Source organism: Coregonus clupeaformis, chromosome 1 (assembly GCF_020615455.1).
Source record: "Coregonus clupeaformis isolate EN_2021a chromosome 1, ASM2061545v1, whole genome shotgun sequence".
Taxonomy (NCBI): domain Eukaryota; kingdom Metazoa; phylum Chordata; class Actinopteri; order Salmoniformes; family Salmonidae; genus Coregonus; species Coregonus clupeaformis.
Window position 1 is genome coordinate 53,541,802 of NC_059192.1, and position 6,797 is coordinate 53,548,598.

The following is a 6,797-nucleotide window of genomic DNA, read 5'->3' on the forward strand; positions in this document are numbered from 1 at the left end:
CAGCAGACAGATGTTAGCCTTTGCAAAGATCAAATACGCTGCTCCAAGGCTGCAGAGCACCCAGCCAGGTACAAACACACACACACACACACATATACACATACACAGACAATCACGGCCATGGAGAGGCCACATACGCAGGCCATCACCACAGCAGGATCAGAGGGGTGATCAAGTCACAATGCTTCTTCCCAGTCTTCCTACCTTACAAACTGTTATAGCCTTTTCCCTCTGCTCCATTACCCTCTCTCTTTCTTTCTCCTTCTCTTTCTTACACATTGCTTTACTCGCTCCCACCCTTAATTTCTCTCTCTCTCTCTCGCTCTCTCTCTCTCTCTCTCTCTCTCTCTCTCTCTCTCTCTCTCTCTCTCTCTCTCTCTCTCTCTCTCTCTCTCTCTCATTCATGCTGCCACCATGATGACACACACTGCTGATCCCAAAATCTATTCTGACAACCAGGGAGGACGCGGGGCACAGTGACAGGGTAAAAGGACAGTCACCACACACACACACACACACACACACTGTGTGTACAGTATATCTCAGGATGCGATACCTGTCTTTTGCCTCAGCTCCTGGCCGGCAGTGACGTATGTGTGTGTGTGTGTGTGTGTGTGTGTGTGTGTGTGTGATTGTGTGTGTGTGTGTGTGCTTGTGTGTGTACCTCTTGTCACATAACTAATTTGGCAAAGCTGAGGTGAGTATGTCCCTCATTGTCCATCCACACACACAACCTGCATGATAATTATAGGAAATGATAGACACAACTTGATACTATGTTGGCAATGTCCTTAGATTACCTGAATAATATATATCTTCACACAGGATTAAATATGTTGTAGTTTCTAGTCAAAAAGGAATTTGAGTTTGCTCTAATTTAAGTAAAATAAAGGATGATTAAAAACATTTCAAAAGTGAAGCTCAAAATGAAATATAGGTTTACACTGTCTGATCTATACTGGTGTGGTGCATGACATGGAGAGTTGAACTCTTAGATTATCCGTAGTTTTTTGTCTACAGTAGATAAACAACTCAGTAGATAAACAACTCATACAGTACAATTTAGATGTTCATAAACAAATTAGTCTACAATTGGATTACTTTCTCATATACTGTGCATTACAGTTTTTTAATAACTCCCGCTCACTCTCGCACACACACACGCACCCACAAATACACACGCACAAACGCACACAGACCCAGACCCTCACACACAGAATCCCAGCCTTGCAGTCAGTGTCAGTGTTATCATGTCCCAACAGGAGTAGGGAGCACGCACCACAGGAATGCAACTCTCTCTCCAGTCCTGTGTGTGTGTGTGTGTGTGTGTGTGTGTGTGTGTGTGTGTGTGTGTGTGTGTGTGTGTGTGTGTGTGTGTGTGTGTGTGTGTGTGAATGTGTATGTGTGTGCATCCATATTGCTGAAGTAACGCTGTGCAAAGGCTTTGAAAGGGAAGGTTGAGGGTGTGTAAGGTTAGAGCTGTGTTTCCCAGCAGATGTCAGTGAGAGCAAGTGCTGTTGTGTTTACACTCCAGAAGGAACAGGAGGGGGGAGGGAACACACACACACACACACACACACACTCTAGAAACAGATAAACGTATGAGGACACAACTCACAACTATCTCCCCCATTACATCCACATTATTATGTGTATCTTCACACGGGACATAAGTGAATGTGTGTGTGAGGAGCAAGAAGAAGTTGTCTGTTTAAACTATCTCCTGTATGTTTGTAATTAAGAGGACCTGGGCAGCCAGAGCCTAATAGCCTAGTTTTTGAGATACCCTTACCCAAGGTAGAACAAAACACGACCATTTTTTTTCACATCCTTGATGTCTCCCAGTTATGAAATGGATGGTTGTGGAAAAATATTTAACTGCAAAAGTGCTTAAATTGATAGATATTGTGACACACCCCCTAGACAAAAAAAGTTCAGAATAATGCCTGGCTGGAGGAGGGATGGGCTGCATAAACTCATGTAACCCAATATTGCAAGCTCTGATATTGCTAAAATTTGGAATACAAGTAGTCAGTTGTCTGCACTACATACACAACCAAACATAATTAAGATATCTTAATGCATCTTGGACCTGTAAATGCAGAGATACAATAGGCGGTAATGTCTATGAATATTGATGATGAATGTAAGCTTTACTTTCCAAGTCAAATTTGCTCTCATTCAGTGATGTATGGCCCTCTCTGAAAAAAAAATTCATGCAGTTACACATGTTTATTGATGTTGTGGCTATTGTAATCTGCTCTAAGGAAAACAAGTGGGTTCAGAAGTCGGAATTAGATTTTTTGGGGTACAAGATTCCTTGAATGATTTTGTATCTTTAGCCCCTACTCTTTTAATAAGTCAGGGGCCACCACATATTATCTTTGGGACTACCATTGGATTTTGCCTCAAATCCAATATGTCGGCCAAAATCCAATATGGCTGCCATAATACCATTTGATGGAAGTTAAATCATGTGCAAATATGAATTTTGTAGATGGGAGTAATTTTTTCAGAATTGTGTACAATTCTCATGCCGATAAAGTCTATTTTTGTTCTTCTTTTTGTTACTCTGTATCCAATAGGGCCAACATGATTACAGTCAAACTCAATTGCCTGCAGACAAGTTAAAAGGGTTTCATAAGGCTCTTGGTGTATCTAGGAATATAAGTGGCACTGCCATGCCTCTGTTGTATTTGAATAGCTTTTCAATGTGTGTTCATGTTTAAATCTCATTCACACACTTCACACACAGCATATCAACAATAGGCAATTTCGCAAAAATATTATAACAAGCCTTTCATGAAAAAGCAACATAGTAGCACAACAATTTAAAATTAGCAACGCTTTACAAAGCACTTAACCGAGTTGAGCTACAGAGGACCAAGTGAAAGGAAGCAACCTGTAATACAACAGTCAATGCCCTCAGAAAGTATTCACACCCCTTGACTTTTTCCACATTTGGTTGTTACAACCTGAATTTCAAATTGATTAAATAGATTGTTTTGTCACTGGCCTACACACAATACCACATAATGTCAAAGTGGAATTACACTACCAGTCAAAAGTTTTAGAACACCTACTCATTCAAGGGTTTTTCTTTATTTTTACTATTTTCTACATTGTAGAATAATAGTGAAGACATCAAAACTATGAAATAACACATATGGAATCATGTAGTAACCTAAATATACACTGCTCAAAAAAATAAAGGGAACACTTAAACAACACAATGTAACTCCAAGTCAATCACACTTCTGTGAAATCAAACTGTCCACTTAGGAAGCAACACTGATTGACAATACATTTCACATGCTGTTGTGCAAATGGAATAGACAACAGGTGGAAATTATAGGCAATTAGCAAGACACCCCCAATAAAGGACGGGTTTTGCAGGTGGTGACCACAGACCACTTCTCAGTGCCTATGCTTCCTGGCTGATGTGTTGGTCACTTTTGAATGCTGGCAGTGCTTTCACTCTAGTGGTAGCATGAGACGGAGTCTACAACCCACACAAGTTACTCAGGTAGTGCAGCTCATCCAGGATGGCACATCAATGCGAGCTGTGGCAAGAAGGTTTGCTGTGTCTGTCAGCGTAGTGTCCAGAGCATGGAGGCGCTACCAGGAGACAGGCCAGTACATCAGGAGACGTGGAGGAGGCCGTAGGAGGGCAACAACCCAGCAGCAGGACTGCTACCTCCGCCTTTGTGCAAGGAGGAGCAGGAGGAGCACTGCCAGAGCCCTGCAAAATGACCTCCAGCAGGCCACAAATGTTCATGTGTCTCCTCAAACGGTCAGAAACAGACTCCATGAGGGTGGTATGTGGGCCCGACGTCCACAGGTGGGAGTTGTGCTTACAGCCCAACACTGTGCAGGATGTTTGGCATTTGCCAGAGAACACCAAGATTGGCAAATTCGCTACTGGCGCCCTGTGCTCTTCACAGATGAAAGCAGGTTCACACTGAGCACATGTGACAGACGTGACAGAGTCTGGAGACGCCGTGGAGAACGTCATCAGGAGCATGCCCAGGCGTTGTAGGGAGGTCATACAGGCACGTGGAGGCCATACACACTACTGAGCCTCATTTTGACTTGTTTTAATGACATTACATCAAAGTTGGATCAGCCTGTAGTGTGGTTTTCCACTTTCATTTTGAGTGACTCCAAATCCAGACCTCCATGGGTTGATAAATTTGATTTCCATTGATAATTTTTGTGTGATTTTGTTGTTAGCACATTCAATTATGTAAAGAAAAAAGTATTTAATAAGATTATTTCATTCATTCAGATCTAGGATGTGTTATTTTAGTGTTCCCTTTATTTTTTTGAGCAGTGTATTTTATATTTGAGATTCTTCAAAAAGCCACCCTTTGCCTTGATGACAGCTTTGCACACTCTTGGCATTCTCTCAACCAGCTTCATGAGGTAGTCACCTGGAATGCATTTCAATTAACAGTTGTGCCTTCTTAAACGTTAATTTGTGGAATTTCTTTCCTTCTTAATGCGTTTGAGCCAATCAGTTGTGTTGTGACAAGGTAGGTGTGGTATACAGAAGATAGCCCTATTTGGTAAAAGACCAAGTCCATATTATGGAAAGAACAGCTCAAATAAGAAAAGAGAAACAAAGTCCATCATTACTGTAAGACATGAAGGTCAGTCAATACGGACAATTTCAAGTATTTGAAAGTTTCTTCAAGTGCAGTCGCAAAAACCATCAAGTGATATGATGAAACTGGCTCTCATGAGGACCGCCACAGGAATGGAAGACCCAGAGTTACCTCTGCTGCAGAGGATAAGTTCAGTAGAGTTAGCAGCCTCAGAAATTAAAGCCCAAATAAACGCTTCACAAAATTCAAGTAACAGACACATCTCAACATCAACTGTTCGGAGAAGACTGGGTGAATCAGGCCTTCATGGTCGAATTGCTTTAAAAAAAAAAAAAAACACTACTAAAGGACACCAATAATAAGAAGAGACTTGCTTGGGCCAAGAAACACGAGCAATGAACATTAGACTGGTGGAAAGTTGTCCTTTGGTCTGGAGTCCAATTTTGAGATTTTTGGTTTCAACCTCCGTGTCTTTGTGAGACGCGGTGTGGGTGAACGGATGATCTCCGCAAGTGTATTTCCCAACGTAAAGCATGGAGGAGGTGGTGTTATGGTGTGGGGGTGCTTTGCTGTTGACACTGTCTGTGATTTATTTAGAATTCAAGGAAAACTTAACCAGCATGGCTACCACGGCATTCTGCAGTGATACGCCATCCCATCTGGTTTGGGCTTAGCGGGACTATCATTTGTTTCTTAACAGGACAACGACCCAACACACCTCCAGGTAATACTGCAAATGATTTGGCAAAGTAATTCACTTCTTGTCCTGACTACAAAGTGTTATGTTTGGGGCAAATCCAATACAACACATTACGGAGTACCACTCTCCATATTTCCAAGCATAGAGGTGGTTGCATCATGTTATGGGTATCATTGTAATTGTTAAGGAATGGGGAGTTTTTCAGGATAAATATAAATTATTGTTTTCAAAATTATTCAAGCTTTGACAGAGCCTGAATAATTTTGAAAACAATAATGGGCAAATATTGTACAATTCAGGTGTGCAAATCTCTTAGAGGCTTACCCAGAAAGACTCACAGCTGTAATCTCTGCCAAAGGTGATTCTAACATGTATTGACAAAGGGGTGTGAACACTTATCTAATTGAGATATTTCTGTATTTCATTTTTTATCAATTTGCAAAGATTTTTACAAATATGTTTTCACGTCATCTTTATGGGGTATTGTGTGTAGATGGGTGGATAAAAAATATATACCTGCTGTAACACAACAAAATCTTCAGCTCTAAACTTTTCACTCGTTTCCCTACTGAATCTAAGTGTGCAAGATTGATTCGTAGTCTTTGAGGTGAACAGAAAATGAGAGTGTCCTAACAGGGTGAGGAGACAAAGTAGCCAGTGGTGGTTCTACTTCTAGGGCCTGACCAACTTGCACAGCTTACTGATCATTCTGGGCAACCTGCAGCGACAAGGCCAGTATCCTTCCTTTATGACTGGCGGGGTATTCAAGGCTGTGTGGTGATCAGTTTCCAATAGGTCACATCCTACATGTTCCTTATTTTCCTTTGGAAGTCGGGTAGGATGATAAATTGGCCGATATTAACTGTGATTACGGTCTGGGGCAGAAGATAAGGAAAGTGACAGAACTGGTGAGGGTGACCTCAGGTTAAGATTTTTGTCATTTAGCAGACAGTCTTATCCAGAGTGACTTACAGGAGCAATTAGGGCTAAGTGCCTTGCTCAGGAGCACAGTCAGCTCGGGGAATCAAACCAGCAACCTTTTGGATACCGGCTCAACACTCTTAACCAATAGGCCACTTGCCGTTAACTAGAGGTTACTTAGAGGGTAGGTCATAGACTATGACTAAGGAACGTAGCACAGCTCCACACACATATACTTTACATTTGAAGATGATCCCTGGGCTTTGATGGACAGTAAAGGGGTTGCGGAGTAGGTGTAGCTGGTCAGGCATGGTGCACAAAGGCCACTATCTCACAGTCAATCCCCAGCCACCATACACAATGACGTACAGTATCTTTGTTTAAGTTTGACCATCCTAAGGTGCCTCTTATTTGCCATAGATGGCATATGTCCTTAAAGGGATGTTGGGATTACTGCAGTTTCCCAGACCAATGCATGAGTCAGCCCAACATGAGAGCTCATTCTTTACATGTGGGCTCAGTTCAGGTATCACATGGGCTGGCCAGCCATGGGTGGTAGCAAAATAGGT